General features: G+C 47.2%; 1 long non-coding RNA gene across 1 annotated transcript; it reads left to right on the forward strand.

The window, feature by feature from the left end:
* Nucleotides 1–626: 626 nt before the first annotated feature.
* On the forward strand, nucleotides 627–10,976 carry LOC118498616. Its single transcript, XR_004901103.1, has 3 exons — nucleotides 627–813; nucleotides 4,912–4,917; nucleotides 10,966–10,976. It is a non-coding gene; the product is annotated as an uncharacterized LOC118498616 (long non-coding RNA).
* The last annotated feature ends 10,501 nt before the right edge of the window (nucleotides 10,977–21,477 follow it).

Here is a 21,477-nt window from a genome sequence, read left to right on the forward strand (position 1 = left end):
GCCACAGCTTGCGTACTCAGGGATCACCGCTGCCTTCTTGCGCGCCGGATGGCTGTCGCGCCGATTTCGCGCCAAACCTTCCTCTGACCTCCGCGCGCCGCCACCGACCTGAGCCAGCCCTGCGCCCGCCCAGCTCGTCTTCTCCTACCAGTCCAGATGAACACGTCTACTTCAACCTCTTGGCTGCCCGACTTCCATTCAGATAAATCCTCTGCCGGATCTGGGTGTTATTCTGATAGTAAATTATTGTTGTAAATTATTGGTTTTCTAATCTTGGTTGTACGAGGAGGTACGGTGCGTCCACCTATTCCTCCATGTTGCCGGAAGTCTGAAATTTCTTAAGAAGGCAGAGCTGTGCTCTAGAGAAGATGAGACTGCTGGGTCTCCTCATGTGCCTGGTGACAGACCCCCTGGGTGAGTTTCTCAGATGGCAGAGATGGGTCTATGGGATGGTCGTGAGTGCACATGACTGACAGGATCTGATGTTCCTTGTCCACAGGTGTCCTGTCTGAGGTGCAGCTGCAGGAGTCTGGCCCAGGACTGGTGATTCTCTCTCAAACCCTCTCCCTCACCTGCACTGTGTCTGGATTCTCCATAACAACCAGTGGTTACTGCTGACACTGGATTCACCAGCCCCCAGGGAAGGGGCTGGAGTGGATTAGGGACATATGTTATGATGGGAACTCTTACTACAGCCGATCCCTCAAGAGCTGCACCTCCATCTCCAGAGACACATCCAAGAACCAATTTTCCCTGCAGCTGAGATCCATGACCACTGAGGACACAGCTGTGTATTACTGTGCAAGATACACAGTGAGGGGAAGTCAGTGTGAGCCCAGACACAAAGTCCTGTCAGGAGACAGGAGGGATGGGCTGCAGTGGGCACCCAGGACACCAGGGGAGACTGTGGAAAGCTACACGGACACCTCTCCACAGACTCTAACACACCAGGACCACGTTTATGGCTCTGATGTCCCCATATCAGCTCCTGCCTCTGCTTCTGTGGGGACACCCGCCCATTGCTCCACAAGGCCTGACTTTGGCTGTGTGCTCTGAGAATGGGGACCTGTGTCCTGTAGATAAGAAAGATCCCAAAAGTCTGGTCAGTGTGGCTACACTGACTGGGTAAGGGTACCCTGGGTCTTTCCCTCCTGAAGACAAGCCAGGAGATGGTTACGAGATAATCTTTAGGTTTCAGGTGCTGGGTGAACAAGAACCACAAGGGCAGGTCCTCTCCATTCTTCATGTCAATTGTGTTTGCTTTTGTTCCATCATCACATTCAGTCCCTCACTGATTTCAGACGGGAGTTGAGACCTTTCCCATATGTGAGAGACAGGGGAAAGGAAGAATGGGGGCCAACATCATGGACACCATCACTCTGTGTGTGTTAGTGTGTGATTTATTGAGCAGTAGGAGTGCAGTGTCTGTAGTGCCACACACAAGGGTGTTCAGATGGGGCATGCAAGCAGAGGAACTTGAAAACATCAGAGTCCCCCCAAACTGCTTCTGGACAGAGGGGTATCAGCTGAGTTAATGCCTCTGGCATATCCAGGAAAGAGGCTCCGTGGTGGCTTCACAGTGCCCTGCATTTAGAAGCTTCCTGAAATCAGGGTGCAGCCTTTAATTCTGGACTAGAGAGGCTAAGAGGCCTGTGCCCTGTGAGGGGCCATTCCCTTGCAGGGCATGGGATGGACAGCAGGGGGTGCACAGGGCTCATGATGTGAGGACAGCTACTTCAGGAGCAGGTGTAGACTGAGCTGGGGAGGGATTTCTTCTAGTGGTAAAGTTATTCCTCTTTTCATAAAAAAAAATCTAAAAAGCAGTTGGGTGGGGAATGACTGTAAATATCCTATTTTATCAGAGAATTGACCAAACTCAATAAGACAAGAGAAACTCACTCACTGAGAGTAATTCTAGAGCTTCTTCACAACTGAATATTAAGGAGCTGGATGCAGGGATTTAAAAAATCTATGCAGTGCTGCATTTTAAGGCACCCTGATCCAGGGAATAAAACCTACAGGTATTAAAGCCCAGAACTGTGTCACTAAAAGGTGGATTCCCAATAAGGAGCTTGCCCTGTGGGGGCTTGTTCCTCACTGGAAGGAGCTATATCTGTACAGAGTTCAGGGATCTGTCAGGGACCTATACGAATAACATGGACTAAGACCTGGACCCTGAATCGCCCAAAGGGCATCGTCCCTGTGGCTGTACCCTCTCACAGGTGGAGTCATGTAATCACCCTTGAAGTGCCCTGACTCATGAACATGCAACTAAGAAAAAAGACACTAGGTTAAAGGTGTGTCTGTCTGTGCTCTTAGAGCATCACCCACAGCCACACCCTCCCATACATTAGTCCTGATGGTGCACCTCTTACCGTGGACTGGAGCTGGAGAGCACTCCTCCTGCTGGCAGCGGCTGCATGTATGGCTCTCCTCAGACCCTGGGTTGAGGAGGGGACCAGGGGACACTCAAGAGGAATTTTCACCCACTCCTGTCTCCTCTCCACAGGTGTCCATGACTAGGTGCAGCTGGTGCACTCTGTGGCTGAGTGGAGGCTGCCAGGGGCCTCAGTGAAGGTGCCCTACAGGGCCTATGGATACAACCTCACCAGTTCTGCTATGTTCTGGGTGTGATAGTCCTCAGGAGATGGCCCTCAGGATGTAGTCTTGATCCACACAAACTCTTGGAAAACCACATATGGACAGGGCCTCTCAGAAAGCTTTTTCTTCTCCATATTCTCTGTCAGCACGGCCTATCTGCAGGTAAATGGCCTGATACTGGAGGTATCAGACCATGAAACAGACTCACTGTGATGGCCCACATCACTGGTGTGGTGCAAACTCTGAGAAGAAGGGAAGCTGGGTTGGGCTGAGGAGGTGACAGGGCAATGAGCGTCCTGACTTCCTCACACTCAGTCAGGGGCCTGAGCCCAGTACCGATGATGCTGCGGCATGTTAGAAATCCAGGGAAACTTTCCAGGGATCCAGTGCACTGCATGCAAGAAGCAATGACTTTTCTCCTGAAAGAACCCCTGTTATTTACTGTGATTTGTACAGGGGCACATAGGGAGCCTCCTTGTCCTCTGAATAAAGGATGTTCATAGAGGCATCATCTGGGAATCTGGTCATGGAGAGTGACAAAAAAAAAAAAAAGTCATGAGAAGAGACTGTGGAAATGCAGGTATTGTTCTTCCTGGTCCCAATATGTTCCTTCGTTGTCATCATTCTGGAACTGGTGGTGCCAGACAAATTTTAGAAATTATCCCATCTGTGTCACCCAGAACCTTAACCAAGGTTGTTTCTTGCACAGTCATGGCAGAAACAGGTAGCACTTGCAGTATTCCTAGAAGGAAACGGTCAGTATGTCCATCTTTACAGGCTGGTTAGTACATTTTATTGTAACTCCCTTTCATGGTACATCAGAGCAGCATAAAGATATTGCCTCATGTTGCAATTGCCCACTCTCACTTCTTCTTCCATGTTTACAAAGATATTCATGCCCTCTGAAACTTCTGGGGGAGTGAACAACCTGAGCTTGTGGTAAATCAAAATCGTGTGTGTTGAAGCAGATGCATTTTTAGAGGCCACTATAGAGCAGACACTATTTTTGTGTCATGGGAAAAAGAAGTCATAGAGAGCTTTGAAATAATAAAGAGGACCATTGCAATGGAAAGAAAGGATAAAACTAAGTTAAAAATATCCTTTATAGACCTGAGTCACTGCTGTATCCATGAAAATAGACTCATAAACCAATCATGAGTTTCCTCAAAGAGAGGGGTGTGGTGGTCCAGTGTTTGTTGACACCAGGTAGACTGTACCTGGTTTTGGAGATGGCTGTTACCATCTGAGCTGAGGTGTCACTGTAAGAACAACGAGAGCATTTGATGGTCATGTAAACTTATCCTTGTTCTTTGTATGTAGTCTAAGGCAATTGGATTATCTAAGACAAGTTTAGCAAAAATATCCAGAGATTTCTGAATAATAGCAGGTGAGATGTAAATTTCACTGGCTATGGTGGTTAAAGTCTTGGAGAGATTCTGACATACAGGCTGATGTGCACCTCCTTCCTTCCAAGGTAATACAGCATGTCTAAAGAAACATTCATAGCCCGGGATTTTTCTGGGAATATCTCAGGCCATGTTTGTTCATATTCAGAACATGATCGTGTTCATGTTTATAGCTCACTCTGTAGTCCCATGTGCCTGAACAGTTTTATGTACTTGCTTGTATATCTCCTGAGTGAGTAGGACTCCCTTGCTTCCCCCTGAAAAGGATAGAAGGATGTGGGGTTGGAGTATATGTTCCAGTGAGGACTGAGAGAAACCTGCTTAATTTTCATACAAAACATTGCTCTGTTAGGCAACTTATGGAACAAGTCCAGTTCCAGCAGATGGATGGTGCATTCAGGCAAACAGAGAAAGCAGTGTGATAACTTTACATCTCTGAGTAGGCATTTTAATGGCTTGAGGAAGGATTTTTGCTGTATTTGTTTTATTACAGCCATGACCGAGACTTTTTTTATACAACTTGGTGTTTTATACAGACCACGTGGGTCCCAAATGTGTCTGAGGCTCAGTTAGTGAAGTGATGATGGTTGTGAGGCATCAGAGGAGCCCCTGGGCCCATCATTCATGATCTGAGTCACCAATCCAGTGCACCATCTGCCCATGTGCCCCTTTTGATTCGGTTCTTTTTCTCAAGCCTGCATCCAGGCACCTGAGCTTTCTGCCCTGGTGATCTTCTGATTAAGCAGGGTTCTTGGTGGGACATCTTCAGTGGCAGTTCCCACTGTCCAAGATTTTTCTCATAGCATCAAAGATTGTGGGTCAGCTGCCTCCTTCCAAGGGCTGCAGCTTCTGGAGTGTCTGAGAGTCCCAGCTTAGATGTCCTGCACTGGATCCATTCTCAGAGGGGTGGGTTTCATATTTGCTCCCTGGGCTGTAAGGCATGAATCCAGGACTGCTCTGCATTTACCGCAGCCTTTGTCGTTAACACACATACTAAGTTCTCACACATGAGGCTCAACAGCCATTCCCCCTGATTCCTCACTCAGGAGATAAACCTCCTAGTGGTAGATCATGAAGACACTATTGAGGACGATGTGAGGGAAGGTTGTCTGAGTCTGTTGAGAGTGTGGATATGTGGGTGTTTGAGGGTTAATTTATGGGTCCACTTGACTGGCGAGTGGGCGCCCCCGTAGTTGTTCACATTATCTGGATGATTCCGTGTGGATATTTTAAATCAGTGGACTGGGTGAGGCAGATTGCCCTTTCTAGTCAGGGGGAACTGTGTGCCCATTGCTGGCCTGCAGGGGACGATTGTGACCTTCCTGTCTGATGGCCATGGAACTGGAGTGTTCATATGAGCTTTGTTTCTCCCTCCAGCACCCAGGGCACATGGGCTCCTCCTGCATCTGAGACCTGAGTCCATGGACTGGAACTAACTCTGAGAGTCCTCTGTAACCCTCCCATCACTGCCATTCCTGGATTCCCCTAACCCTTCCTTCTGTTGTGATCCCTTATTTCCTCAGAGCTGCAGTGCAGAGGTGGGATGTGTGTCCCAGTCCCAGGAAGGCCAGAATGAGGCAGGTGTGACCTGGAGGAGAACCTGGTCCCCATCAGACTCAGGGTGCCATCAGCCCTGCCCCAGTCACATAGGCCGTGTCTCCACCTCCCCTTTCTCCTCATCCCTGTCCTTCCAGAATGGACAGGAGACTGTGACAGAGGAACACAAGCACACTATTAAAATTATTACTCTTTGTCCTAACTCAGTACAGCCTCTGGTCACAGGTGCTTCCTCCCCAGTTCATGCGATCACATGTTGACTCCTTTCACCTGATTTTGTTGTCCATCTTCCCTGTGCTATACCCCCTCCTTCCTGATCAGGAAAATGGTAAAAACACCTGGTTATAATCAACTGCATTCTTATGAAAACCAGAGAGATGGAATAAGAAACTCAATAACAAGATGTGTTCCATCCTCACCACGAAATGCTATTCCTCTTAAATAAACAAAGAAAGAAAATAAAAATAAAAATAAAAATAAAAATAAAAAGTGGTCCCAGCTCGTGTCGCTCAGTGGATTGAACACAGGCTTTGAACCAAAGAGTCCCTGGTTTGATTCCCAGTCAGAGCATGTGCCTGGGTTATTGACCAGGTTGGTCCCCAGTGGGGTACCAGGTGAGAAGCAAAAACACATTGATATCTCTCTCCCTTTCTCCTTCACTTCCCCTCTCTCTAAAAATAAATACAAAAAACATTTTAAAAAAGAAAAAGTGGGCATATTCAAGAATGCAGAGGAGCCTTGGAAGCACAATGCTCAGAGAAATGGGCCACTCTCCGAATCACAATGGCTGCATGCATTCGTGTCTGTGAGAGATGGAGGGTCCAGGGCATGGAGACAGAGTCCAGAATGTGGGGTAGCTCGGGTGGGGGAATGACATGGGGAGTTATTACTCAAAGGGCAATGAGTCAGGATTGGAAAGTGAGCATTTCTGAATTTGGAAAGTGATGATTGTTGCATGGCAGTGTGACTACACTCAATGCCACTGTATCAATTTAAAATCCATAAGCATGCTGGTTGTTAGTGTGTATTTTATCACAAATGCCTCGCCAGCATTAATGTGATGTGTTTTCCAGGAGAGGTGGTGCCTCCTGACTCTGCAGGGTTCTAATGAAGTCTGGACTGCTGCAGGTATGCAAGGTCATTCACCGGAGCTCATTTTTGGGCAAGAACCTCAAACAGAGTGTGCCTGCTCCATGGGTATGTCCAGGGAAATGGAATTTGGGAACAGGGGAAGCCTAGGTCAGAATTCTGAGCCACAGACTCCCTGAGATGAAAGCAGTGTGTGAGGTAGATGTGTGGGGTCAAGGGAAGAGGATGAGGCATTTCCTTAGGGGGCAGGACATTACAAGGACCTGAGTATCTCTTCGAGGGGAATGCAATGTGAGTGGCATGTGTTTAGGGGGACCACTCTCTGTCAGGGTGCAGCCAGGATGATGGTGGGAACCCACAACCCCCATGATGCTCACCACAGGACCCTGCTGTCCAGAACAGATGGCCCCTTCTTGGGAGACACGTTGCCACCATCAATTTTCACTTTACAGTGTCCCCCTGAGCCGGTAACCAACGTATCCCTCTGAGCTCACTTGGCGTGAGAGTTACAAGGCCTTCAACAGGTTCCATTTTTCTGTGTGTCACTGTCTTTACAGCTTCTGGAAACCTGGGACAAGAGACACCTATGTGTCACCTGAAATGCATCTAAGAGCAACGTCACAGGGACAGGCAAGCGGGGGAAGACATGTCCAGACTGAGGCCTTCTGGGGCGATTCAGAACATACATCACTGGGCTGGCCAGGGCCATGGTCAAGGGCCCAGTTCTCCCCCTCCAAGTTGGGGGAGGGGACAGGAGTGGGTTTTAGAGCACAGGTGTCCCCTGGGGCACAGGTGTGCTGCTTGCTGGAGGAGGTTATCTCACTGCTCTCCCTTGGCATTCACCTCCCTTTCCTTCATGCTATTCATGCTGGCCGGTGCCCTGGCTCCTCACAGGCGTCAACCTTTATTTCTAGGACAGTGTTTCCATTTCTGGCACAGATGTCACCTCAACCACATGGGGTTTCAACAACCCCTAACTCTCAACTCTCTTAACAACACAGAGGTAATCTCCTGAGACATCCGTCACCTGTGTAGATCTTTCACGTGTTCTATGGATGTCCTCAGGCTGTCAGATGTGCCCCAGCCCTCGCTGTGCACAATTAAATAATGGGGCTGCAGTGGGAATGTTCTGTGTGTGGAGTGTGTGGGAGACTCAGGGAAGCAAACTTGGTTTTAAGCATTTCCCAGCCTTTTAAACCCCATCATGGGTTTCACCTCAGTTTAGTGACTTAGTGAAAGATACACCTGCTCTGCACTTTGTTTTTTTTCTCCATCCATCACCTTGGCCCATCATGAGCCCCCGGTCCCCTTTTAGTACATCATCCCCAATATCCCCTTCCTCCGTTTCCTCAGATGAATGTTGGGATGGCAGGTTCCAAACCGACTCTATGACCAGGAAGCAGGAACCATAATCCACACACTCATTAGAACACCTGCTGGCCAGAGTCAGCACCTGTGTCTCTCTGGGGCAAGGTACCTCCAGGACTTCAGGGCCTCATATGGTCTAGGAATGTGGGAGGCATCTTGAGTGGCTCACCTGTGGGAAGGGGCTGCCTGTACTGCCCTGGGGGAAGTGAGGTGAAAGGAAGGACACAGCATGTGTAGCACCTGTCTCGGCTGCAGGGCCAGGGCTGTACTCCTGGCAGCAGGGCCTGACCAGTGTGGCCCATTCCCTGGAGCTGGGCTGACACAGAGGCTGCACATGAACCACCACCTGCAGGACCAGGGGCCCCAGCCAACTCAGGGGAAAAGACGTTTTTAGTTTACTCTAATTTTACATGCACTGTTATTTTTCATAAAATTACATTTTCCAATCTGGCAACAATGAATCTACTTAATGTGATATAGTTGTCCTTGGGCAGATGTTTGGAAATGATGTAAATCTGTTTTAATATCCACTTGAACAATGCATGAAATTAAAAGACTATGGTCCCTCATCCAGTCCAGGTTCAATGTTTAAATGTGGAAAGAAGGGCTGTCCACTGTCACGATTCAAAGTTGTCTTATAACCCAACTACACTCCCATCCATGACCCACGTCATCAAACCTGAGAGAAGAAATGTGCTCAGGGACCAGAAGGACATGGGTCGGTGACCTAAGTCTCTCCTTACTTATGAGAACAGAGTCCCCTACATGCAAATTTCCTTCTCACATCCAGTTTAAAGTGTCCCCTGAGCTGTGGGGGCTCACGACTCTCTCCTGACAGGGGACTGAGGTTTCTCGAGAAGGCAGAGCTGTGCTCTAGAGAAGATGAGACTGCTGGGTCTCCTCCTGTGACTGGTGACAGACCCCCTGGGTGAGTTTCTCAGATGGCAGAGATGGGTCTATGGGATGGTTGTGAGTGCACATGGCTGACAGGATCTGATGTTCCTTGTCCACAGGTGTCCTGTCTGAGGTGCAGCTGCAGGAGTCTGGCCCAGGACTGGTGAAGCCCTCACAGACCCTCTCCCTCACCTGCACAGTCTCTGGATTCTCTTTAACAAGCTATGGTGTGCACTGGGCCTGACAGGCTCCAGGGAAGGGGCTGGAGTGGGTCGGTGTTATATGGAGTGATGGAAGTGCAAACTACAACCCGGCGCTGAAATCCCGACTCAGCATCACCAGGGACACCTCCAAGAGCCAAGTTTATTTAACACTGAGCAGTCTCACAACCGAGGACACAGCCACGTATTACTGTGTGAGAAACACAGTGAGGGGAAGTCAGTGTGAGCCCAGACACAAACCTCACTGTGGGAGGCAGGAGGGCTGGCCTGCAGGGGATACTCGGGGCACCAGAGGGCGCTGTACCCTCACCAATCACAGAAAACAGTTCCAGTGGCAGGAGTGGACCTGGTGGGAACTGAAGGGGCTTCCTCCTGGGAGCAGGGCTTCCCCCCCTCAGAGCTCACAGCTGCATCCAGGGACCCTGCCTTCTTCACTGTTAATTTGGTTTCTGAGTTTTTCACTGCAGACAACAAACAAAAATATAAAATTTTTGCAGATGAAATATTGCCAGGGACTACTGAACTCTTCAGCAAGTTCCTGTTTTCTTTTTTTTTTCTTTTCTTTTCTGGCATTTGCCAATGCCAGGATGCACTGGTGACCAGTCAGCAGCTGACCTGTGACCCTGATTTCTCCAAACTGTGTGTCACCCCACTCCAGTGGAATTCCAGCCAATACTCCAAGAGTGATATTCAACGTCGCCTAAGAGGAGCATTTTCTACCAATTTAAAGAGATAAATTAATAAATTGCAACTGGGGTTATGCCAGCAGATGCAGAACGTTCAGAGCTTAACTAAGCAGGAGATTTTTTAAACACTCCGTGATAATTTAGGGTCGCTAAACCCGCAAAAAATTGGTTTGATGGACTTCATCTGAGACCTGGATCACTAGAGCTGTTGGTTGTTTACTGATGCTAATAATGCTCTGTGTACTTCACTTCATTTGAACATTATTTACCCAGAGCTGTAAAAGAGACCAACAAGTAGTAAGTCTTGCGGGATCCATCATCACAACAGTCCTAACAAAAAGAAGAAAGGGGAAAATTATAGGGGATCAGTTTGTTTTGGTCTGGCAAATGTGACTCAGCCCTGTATGGAAAACCAATAGGAGTGAAGTGGTGGGCAGGAGCCAGACCCTCAAACCAGGTTTTCCACTGAGAATCAGGCCTAGAAAATGCATACAGACTGCCATGGCTTGCTCTTGCTAATGCTTCCTTGCCCTGGTCTGAAATAGTATATATTTATTGCCTATCTTCAAGGTAATTCCCAAAGCTTGTGTGAATTTTCTCAAAGACGGAGCTAATCAACTTCCTACCTTTCCTTCTGCATTTGTTATTTTCATTTCCTTGATTATACCTAAAATGCAGACAACACTGTTCTATGTAATAAATAATAAACCCTTCTTTGACGTAAGACCCAGGAAAAACAATAAAACCCTGTCCAGGCAAGGGTCAGTACCTTCACCCCTTGAGAGAATGGCCAAGGTGTTCTCCACTTGACAGAAGTGGCCATAGGACTCTCATCTTAAGAGAGTACCACACCTTCCCTTTTTCTCCACAGGACTGCTGTACTCTGTGAATTTACTTCCATCTTCAGTCACAGCACGCAGACTCTGCTGGCCAGGGTCTGCCACAGTAACTCCATTTTGACCCAGGAAAATTCACTACTGGAATTATACCATAAGAACCCTGACTCACAAATGCACAGCGTATTTTCAAAAGCTATGTCTGAAAAAATATTGTATCCTGAATATATAGGACTTTCCACATATTCTAGGAGGCCACAGCCTTCTGATCAGAGGCTCACTGTTCCAGAGAGGATGGATTCAATAGGGTGCCTTTGAGGGTCACATTGACCTTCCCTCTGAACAAAACTATGGATGGCCCCATGCCACTCTGCTGCCTATGACCACATGGAACCCTTAGTACCAGAATCTGAGAATGCAGGTCAGCCATGGCTCTGCCCACATCATCTCTTCAATCATTGGATGAGTCTGCATCAAAGACAGGTGTAGTGGCTGCTTTGTGTTTTCTCTTCTGCATACAAAGTGTGCTTCTGTCTGAGGGAATCTGTAAGGGATCTCTGCATTAGGTCACAGTGCCTTAGGGGAGAGTAGCTCAGAGAGACTTGTGCTCACATAGAGGACTCACACAGTGAGGGTCATGGGAGTCCACCCTGCTCACACTTCCTAGTTACTCCTATAATCGTGCTCATAGGTGTTTGAGTTAAAGAAAATGGGGACTTGGTACACATGGTCCTATATGTTGGGATCATGTTTATAATTCACTCAAAGTCAATATGTTACTAAATATAAAAGTGTGATTATAACATTTTCCCAGCCACAACATTTTTCAAGTTTGTCTTTTGGAAAGAATGTGGACATAAAGCTAATGTATTTTATTATCTACATGAAAACCAATGAGATTCTGTATTTCCTGTAACACACAGAAATGTGGGACCATCCTTTGCTGTATTTGCAATGTGCCTCTCAATGAAAGTGTCCTCTCAGCCCAGGTATCACAGAGTATGCAGTCAGGAGAAGAGACACCCACAGGGGATGCTGACCCAATCCCTACCCACTTAGGTGAACAGTGTCCTCACATGTAAATTTCTTTCCAGCTCTGGCGTACATCCCCCCTGGGTCTTGGGGCTCACAGGTATCTTCCCACATGGGGCTGAGGTCACTGGAGAAGGCAGAGCTGTACTATAGAAGATGAGACAGGTAGGTCTCCTGCTGTGGCTGGGGAAAACCCCCAGTGTCAGTGTCTCATATGTGAGACATGAGTCAATGGGATGGTGGTTACTGCACATGACTGACAGGGGATGTTGCTCCTTGTGCCCAGGTGTCCTGTCCCATGTTGAGCTTCAGGAGTCAGGCCCAGGACTGGTGAAGAATTTGTAGACCCCTCCCTCACCTTCTCTTTCTCTGAATTCTCTTTAATGAACTGTAATGTGCACTGGAGCCACCAGGCTCCAGGCAAGAGGCTGGAATGGGCCAATGATACATGTAGTGATGGGAGCACAGACTCCAACCAATGTTGAAACCCAGGCTCATCATCATCAGGGACACATCTGAGAGTCAAGTTTACTTAAAACTGAACAGTCGAGTGCTAGAGACACAGCCACATATCACTGTGTGAGGCATACAGTGAGGGGAAGGTGGTGAGAGCCCAGACACAAACCTTCCTGCAGGAGGCAGGAGAGCTGGGCTGCAGGGAGCACTTCAGACACCAGGATGCACTCCAGACACCAGGGGGTGATCAGGTTCCTCCAAGAGGTGACATCCCATAGGTAGGTGTGAGCATGTTGGAGAAGGAAGGATCTTTTCCTTGGTAGCAGGGATTTCCTCTCAGAGATCTCAGCTCCATCCAGCGAATTACTTCCCTCTTCTCTGTGAATCTAACTTCTCAGATTCTAACTGCCGAGGGGGTAACACTATTTATTTGCAGGTGAGATATCTGGGAGGTGAGATGACTGGAGGCCTCTTCCTCTCCAAGTCCATTTGTGTTTGTTATTCTTTCTTCATAATGTGAATTACATATCCTTATGAAGTTAAATATATACCTAACTTGTATGTCAGTATCCTGCTAGGATTGTTTGTTCCAGGAGAACAAACTGTATGTTCATACAGAAATATATGCAAATATTTATAGTTTCTTAATTTTGCTAGAGGTTACAAAAAACTGAAAAGGCCTTCTATTATTTTTTTAAAGATTTTATTTATTTATTTTTAGAAAGGGTAAGGGAAGGAGAAAGAGAGGGAAAGAAACATCAGTTTGTGGTTACCTCTTGCCTATCCCCTACTGGTGACCTGGCCAGCAACCCAGGCATGAGTGCTGATTGGGAATGGATCCAGTGAGCCTTTGGGTCAAAGGCCAGCACATAATCCACTGAGTCACACCAATCAGGGTCCTTTTATTCTTAAAGTAAGCAAGCTGGGGAACATCCAAGATCGGAATTCTACTCAGCAATGAAAAAAATGATCAGCTGATGCAGACATCCCTGCCAGTGTGTCTCGGTAATTGTTCAGGATGGAAGGACCCAGGCTCAGAGACTACAGAGGGGCATGTCTGGGTGTTCACATGACCACCTCAGGATAGCAGGGCCTTGGCAGGGCTTTCTGCCCTTTTCTTGTACTCCCAAATGTGGGCATGTAGTATTTGCAGACTGACCATTCCCTCATTCTCAGCAGGGCCCTGAAGGATGGATGGCTGCACACACCTCCAGGCTCCTGTGAATGCACTGCATCCACGATCAGGTCCCATACTGTCCTGACAGCTGCTGTTTCCTCCCAGAGTCTCCACCTTTGAGTCTCTCCCACAGGCAAAGAACTGCAGAGTAGCTGACACTTCACTGACCCCAGGTCTCCTACAATTACCTTTCACCACACTCAGGCCACAAGCTCCTCTGCTTGCTGCTGGAAGTAAAATCTAATTTAAAGTCATAGTTTAAGTGGAATCATGCATTCTTTGAATATCCACTCTGGCTTTATTCCACACAGGGTGATGCCACCAAGTTTCAACTATGTCATAGCTCATGGCAGGGTTCCCTCTGTTTTAAGGCTGAGTAGTACCCTGCCATGAGTGCATAGCACACACTCATCCATTCACCCACTGATGCACACCAAGATAGTTTTTGCTTTTTGACTAAAGTGAATAATGCTGCAATGAACAGGACAATGAAAATATCATTAAAAGTTCCCAGTTTTTAATATTTGAATGAACTTCTAGAATCTGCCTGACTCAAACCTGAAGAATTTCATTTTCCCTTTTGGAGACACCAACATTCTCTTTCCCACGTGGCAGCGCAATTTTATTTTCTCATCCATAGTGTGCAAAGGCTTCCTTTCCCCACACACTCACCAACAAGATCTTTTTTTTTTTTTAATGTTTGTTTTCTGTTCTTTTACAAAATTCTCCCTGCCAGGCATGAGGTGATTTCCTACTGGTGCTTTGATCTGGAATACTTGATGACTAGTGTTCTGGAGTGAGACTGTTGATGTTGATAGTTTCCTTAATTTCTGGGTCTGCATTGTGGTCATTTTCTCCATGTGATTCTTTCTTTTAGTTTTCATCACTCACCTGCAGTTACCTTTATGATCATGAAGTTTGCCTATCTTTATGGGTAAACTTCTAACAAGTTATTAGATTTTTAAAATCATTGTTTGATAGTCCCAATACCTGAATCTCACAGGGATCCCATTCAAAGGTATATCGCTTAAGACTCTGGTCTTGCTGTTTGTTATTCCTGTAGTTTCTGGTGCACCCAGACCTGCAACAAAAGGTGGTAGCTACAGGTGTTCTACTGTGCAGTGGCATGTGTCATGTCTTCCTGCTCACAATTATTTAGCTCACCTGGGACATGAGTTCCCTCTTTCTCCCACTAGACCCTCACTGTGGGTGTCTCTGTGAATTAGTAAGGACCACCTTGGAGGCTTTGGTTTCCATGGAGACTATTGTGATGTTTGGTTTCTGCAGTGGGATCTGCAGAATGCAATTTTTCCAGTGATTCTTTACTCATGTTCCCTCCTTGGTGTGGGGTCATCATCTTCTGTCCTGTCTGCAGTCCATCCCTCTGTTCTTTCTGGTCCAGCTGTGTCCCACCTTTATCATGGCAGGAAGGTTGTGGGTGTGGTGGTGGCGCTAGGCTCACATAATTCTCCAACCTCTGACTGAGTTTTATTCTTAGGTAGAGATGTGTCCAAGCCTAGGCTGTGTCCTTGTAGCTGTTCCTGTCTCTGGGGATCTCCAAGATTTTCCTGTTAGCTTTACATTGACACAGTTTATACAAACTGTATGTTACAGGCTCAGTAAAAAAATACTGGAATGCATAGGTCTTGTTAGAAGAAATCTAAAGTCACATGACACATGCTGCATCTGTGTAAAGCAGATTCTCCATCTAAATGTATGAATGTCAATACCTTAAGAAACATTGTGAATCTTCAGGTGGACACTTCTCTGTATTACTGTGTGAGAAACTCAGAGAAATAAAGTCAGTGTGAGCCTAGACACACACCTCAGTGTGCGAACCAAAAGGGCTGAACTGCAGGGTGCGCTCAGGAGTCCAGAGGGCAAAGTGACAAACAGCCCAGTCAGTGTAACAAAGAGATTGACCAGCCATGACCACTTGTCTGGGTCCCCTGTTCCTGCCTCAGAACATGATTGTGTTCCTGGGGAATGACTGTCAAGTTTCCCCATTGTCCTGCCCTTGGGGTTCTTGGCTCTGACCTCTGAGAATGGGGACCTGTGGTCTGTAGGGAGGTGTGGCCCTCCTCACATATCCACTGTGTTGGCTACACTGACTAATCAAGGTTCAGACTCTTCCCAGGATGTACCAGTACACGTTTCACTGTGGCCTCTGTAGTTTCCAGGTGTTGGGAGGACAGAAACCCACAAGATCTGTCAACATCAACTCTTCACTTCAATCACGTATGCGTCTGTTGTGTTGTCAATGCAGGTCACTCACTAGGATCAGGTCAGTGTAGGGGCCCTGATGACAGAGTAGGGACAAGGGAGAAGGGAGCCCTGGAGTTCATCCTGTGTACATCATCTGTGTGTGTATGTGTGTGTGTGTGTGTGTGTGTGTCTGTGTGTCTGTGTGTGTGTGTGCGCTTGCATGTGTGAATTACTGATCAGCAGATGTGCATTGATATTAGGGCCTCAAGAAGAGGAACCTGGGGACATGAGAGGCCCCCTAACCCCCAAGGACTTCTGAGCTTCGTGGTATTGGTTTAGTCAGTGCATCTGGTGGCTTCAGTGAAGGTGCTGTCTGATGGATTCATAGACCCCAGGCTTGGTGGCTCCCCATTGGGTCATGGGAGTTTAGTAAGGTGACTTCTCTGTGCCCAGAGATGTAACAGCACAATATGTCCTTGAGGGAGAATCCTGAAGTCAGGGTTCTGAATCCAATTCTAGAAAAGCGATGCAGAGATGTCCATTCACTGTAGACCAGAAAGGACCCACCTCTGCAGGGTCTGCCATTGGCATTGGAGGTTGTGCAGGACCCACAAGCTCAGGGCCGTTGCCCAAGAATAAGTGCAGAGGGAGCTGGGGAGGCCCTGGGTCTTTCTCTTTTCATGATACCATATAAAACAAGATTTAGATATGAGTTGACTGTAAATATCCTATTTTATCAGAGAATTTACCAAATTCGATGAGACATGAGAGCTGGACTAAAGAGTTATTTCTAATGCTTCTTTATACTTGAATTGTGAGGATCTGGGAGAAAGGATAGCTATATTAACTCACTTGGTCCAGCTTTTGTAGGCACACTGATCAAGGGATAAGATTCAGGTTTTAAATTCAGAACTCGTCCAGATTTTCTCTCAGTCACTTAAATGTGGGCTCACAATTAGGAGCACGCTGTGGTGGCCTGTTCTTTAGTGTGAGGAGCTAAGTCAGCACAGAGCTCAGGGGCCCAGCAGGGGACACACATCCTGCAACACTGATTAGACATGCAGCCTCAGACTCCCATGGTCCTTGTGCCCCCCACCTTCTGTCAGGTGGGGTCAAGTCTTCAGCTATGAAAAGGCCTGCCTCATGAATATGCAAATTAGAAGAAGTGGACTATGTTAAATATGAGTCTCTCTGCACCCTGAGAGCATCGCCCACAGCCACACTGTCCCATGTACCAATCTTAGAGAGCACAGCACCTCACCATGGACTGGAGCTGGAGAGCCTTCTTCCTGGTGGCAGTGGCTACAGGTAAGGGGTTCCCCAGACTCTAGGTTGAGGAGGGGCCAGAAAGAGTGAAAGGGGATTTCTAACCACTGTTGCCCCCTCTCCACAGGTGTCCACTCTGAGGTGCAGCTGGTGCAGTCTGGGTCTGAGGCGAGGAAGCCTGGGGCCTCAGTGAAGATCTCCTGTAAGGCTTCTGGGTACACCTTCACAGATGGATATATGCACTGGGTTTGACAGACCCAAGAACAAGAGCTTGAGTGGATGGGAAGGATTGATCCTGAAAATAGTAAAACAATTTACAACCAGAAGTTCCATGGCAGAGTCACCATAACTGCAGATACATCCACCAACACAGCCTACATGCAGCTGAGCAACCTGAGAACTGAGGATACAGCCGTGTATTACTGTGCAAGAGACACAGTGAGGGAGAGTCAGAGTGAGCCCAGACACAAACGTCCTTGGGGGAGGCAGAAGTGTTGGGCTCCAGGCGGCCCTGAGGTTCCACAGACCACATTTAAGAAACCCAGGGGCAGGTGTGGGCCTGGGAAGGAAGGAAGGGGCTTTCTATTGTGAGCAGGAGTTTCCTCTCAGAGCTCTCAGCTGCATCCAGGGACAGTTCTTCCTTCTTTGCTGCAAATCTAGTTTCTCAGATTTTCAGTGCAGAAAATAAACAGGGATGTAACACAGTCCATTTGCAGGAAACACATCAGCAGGGACTGAGGACATCTCTTTCACCAAGTCCCTCTGTGTCTTGCTATCCTTTCTTGGAAAAAAAAAAGAATCAGTTTCTTAGGATATTAAATAAATACTTAATATGCATCTCATTAATCTGCCCAGGGTGTTTGCTCCAGAACAACAAACACTATGTTCCTACAAAAGTATATGCAAATATTATAGCCTCTTTGTGTTGGAAGTTACAAACATCCCACATGCCGTTCTTATTTTAAAATGAGCAAGTTGGGGCCCTGGCTGGTGTGTCAGTGGACTGAGCCCCAGACTGCAAACTGAAAGGTCACTGGTGTGATTCTCAGTCAGGGCACATGCTTGGATTATGAGCCAGGGCTGCAATCAGGGACACACAGAAAGCAACTGACTGATGGAGCTGAGCAGCCTGAGAGCCAAGGACATGTCCCTGTATCACTGTGCTGCATACACAGTGAGGGAGAGTCGGGGTGAGCCCAGAGTGGACCATGCTCTCTCACAGAATGTTCCTCTCCCTCTCTTTCTCACTCCATTCACCTTTCTCCAAAGTAAAATTTAAAAACTAAAATAAACCAACTGGGGAATAGCTGCAAAATGGAATTCTACTCAGCAATGAAAATAACAATCAGCTGATACAGGTATTGGCACAGGTGGTCTCAGTGATCACTCAGAGTGGAAGAAGCTGGGCTCACAGACTAAAGTTCCATTCCCAGGTGTCCACAAGGAGACTCCAGGATGACAGTGATTGGCTGGGCTTCCTGCTCCTTTCTCTCTTTCCCAGGTGGGAAGCTGTACTCTGTGCAGAATGACAGTTTCCTCATTGTTAGCAGGTCCCTGGGGGATGGGTAGCACCACACATGGAAGCAAACACCTCCAGGCTCCTGTGAATACACAATGTCCATGAGCAGGTTGGATATTGTCCTGATAGCAGTGGGCTCCTCCATCTGCCTTCATTCTCGGGTCTCTGCCACCAGCACAGGACTTCAGCTGACACTCCACTGATCCCCATCTCCTACAGTCACCTTTCACCACACCCAGGCTTGGAGTGCATTCACATACTTCTGGAATAAAATTAATTTAAATTAGTAGTATAAGTGGACTCCTTCAACATTTGCCTTCCCATGGCAGCTTTATTTCACAGATATAAATTATATTGTGACTTGTGGCAGAATTTCCTCTGCTTTAAGCTTGACTATGTGAGTATCATCCATGCACCCCCTGATGGACACTGAGGTGGGTTCATTTATTGACTGCAGTGAATCATGCTGCAATGAACAAGGCAGTGCAAATGCTTCTTCTAAGTCCTGGTGTTTATTATTGAATTAACACCTAGAAGCTGCATGGCTCAATCATGCAGGATTTTCAAATGTTGAGGGGAGGGGAGAACCTACATCTTGTTTTCCATGTGGCAGCAAAATTTGATCCTACCATCCTGAGTGTGCAAGTGTTCTCTTTTTCCACATGCTCACCAACACTTGATCAGGTTCACTTTCATTTTCTGTCCTTTCACAAAAAACTTTCTTGCCAGGGTGAGGTGATTTCCTCCTGGGTCTTTGATCTGGAGTTCCTGAGGACTAAGGGTCTGCTTGTAAGGCTGCAGATAGATTAATTCATTTTTGGGTCAGTGTGGTTGTGATTGTCTTTATTTGATTCTTTTTTTGGTTTGTGTTACCTATCCTCAGTTACCGTTATGATTCTGAGGTCTGCCCACAATTTCCTATTAGGTTCTAACAAGCAATCAGGGTTGTTTTAAATTCAGTGTTGGGCAATCTCAATACCTGAGTCCCATGGGAATGCCATTAGGAAGTATATCCATTAGGACCTGGTCTTGCTCTTTGTTATTCCCATACTTTCTAGTATAGCCAGAGCTGCCAGAAAGGACAGTAGCCACAAGTGTCCTTTTGTGCTGTTTTGTGGGTAATTACTTTGCACTTGTAACTAATTAACTCCACTGGAACAGGAGTTCCCTCATCTTCCCACTAGACCTTCACTGTGGACATCTCTTTGAATCAGTCAGGGCTGCTTCTGGAGACTTTGGTTGTCATGAAGACCTTTGTAGAAGTTTATTTCTGCCATGAGCTCTAGAGATTTCAACTTACCCAGGGACTTCTTGATTGCTCTCCCTCCTTGGGGTGGGACAGCATATTCTGAACTCCCCACATAGCATTTCTCTGCTCCTGCTGGTCCAGATGCATCTCACCCCCATGATGATAGGATGGTTCTTAGTGTGGAGGTGGAATTGGGTCAGCATCATTCTCAGACCTAGGAATGAGCCTTATTTTTACACAGGGATGGACCCAGGGCTGGGCTGTGTCCTTGCAGAGTTCCCTGCATCCCAGTGCCTCTGAGATTATTCTGTAAATGTTGTAGATTTACATGAACTGACTTTATACTGGCTCCACATCACAGACTCAACAAAATAAGGTTAGAGTGAGTAGGTCTTATTAGAAAGGATGTAAACTCAGGCGGCACATTATGTTGCATCTTTGAAAGGAAGATGCTTGATCTAAAGGAATGATTCACAGCATTGTCAATGTGCAGACAGACACCCCCCTGTATTATACTGTGAGAGACTTAGAGAAATAGAGAGGGTGCAGTCTCAGACAAACCCCTCCCTGTGCAAAGACAAAAGAGCTTAACTGCATGGGATGGTCAGGACTCTGAGGGAGGAAGTTAAAAGCAACCTGGTCACTGTACTGCAGGGACTCTGACCAGCCAGGGACAATTTTCTGCACTTCCACTTCTTTAGGCAACTCTTGCTTCTTCTACAAGGGAAATTCCCATCCAGTGTTCTCCATGGTCTTACCTTAATGTCTCCTGACTGAGATCTCTCCAAATGGGGACCTGTAGCTGTGGGTCAATGAGATCTCTCCCAAATGTTGGGTCAGGGTTGGCTACAGTGACTGGACAAGGGTCCCCTAGTTCTGACCCACCCTAGGACAAACCAGAGCTCTTCACACTGTGAACTCTTCAGGTTCCAGGTGCTAGGAGAACAGGAAACCACAAGGGCGAGTGCTCTCCACTGTTCACATCAATCATATTTCCTTTTGGTCTGTTGTTAAAGCAGGTAACTCACCAGGTTCAGCTGAATATGGGGACCTGTGGGTGTGCTAGGAAGTACAGAGAAGGGAGATCTGGGGTTCAGTACCATGAACATTACCACAGTATGCATGTGATTTATTGAGCAGGAAAAGGGCAGTGTGATTTATATCAAATGCAGGGGTACTGAGACAGGACCTCAAAGCACAGGAACCTGAGGACTTCAGAAGCTCCCAAAGCTCCTGAGAGCTTCAGGAGATGTGGGAGTTGGCTGAGTTAATGCATCTTAACGCTCCAAGGAAGGAGCTCCCTGGTAGCTTCAAAGATCCCTGTGTATGTGGTTCCCTGAAGAGTTGTTGGGGTTTAGAAACACCAGTTCTTCACCTAGAGATGTTAAAGCAGAAGGTGTCCCTGAGGGAGCGTTCTTAAGTCAGGTCTCTGACTTTACTTTTGGACTACAGACAATTAGATGCTCATGTCCTGTGACCTCAGAGGGGACCCTCTCCTGCAGGGCACAGACTGCACAACAGTGGGCATGAGGAACCTATGGCCTCAGAGCTTCTGCCTTAGGGACAGGTGCAGAGGAAGCTGGGGGGCGGGTTCCTGTAAGGCCTGTGTCCTATTTTCCTGAAAACAACTATAAGAGTTGGACCTGAGATGACTGTAAATATCCTATGGTATCAGATAATTTACCACCTGATGCACATGGGATCCACAGTCAACAGGGCTATTTCTATGCTTTCTTTATATCTGAATAACAAGGATCTGGGGTCAGGGGTGGTTAGTAACTCACTAGGTGCAACATTTTGGAGACACACTGATCTAGGAATAAGACATTTAGCATTAACGTCTAGAACTCATCCAGGTTGTCTCCATGTCCCTCAAATGTGGATTCACAATGAAGACCATGTCCTATGGGGACTT

Source organism: Phyllostomus discolor (genome assembly GCF_004126475.2).
Source record: "Phyllostomus discolor isolate MPI-MPIP mPhyDis1 chromosome 15 unlocalized genomic scaffold, mPhyDis1.pri.v3 mPhyDis1_scaffold_12, whole genome shotgun sequence".
Taxonomy (NCBI): domain Eukaryota; kingdom Metazoa; phylum Chordata; class Mammalia; order Chiroptera; family Phyllostomidae; genus Phyllostomus; species Phyllostomus discolor.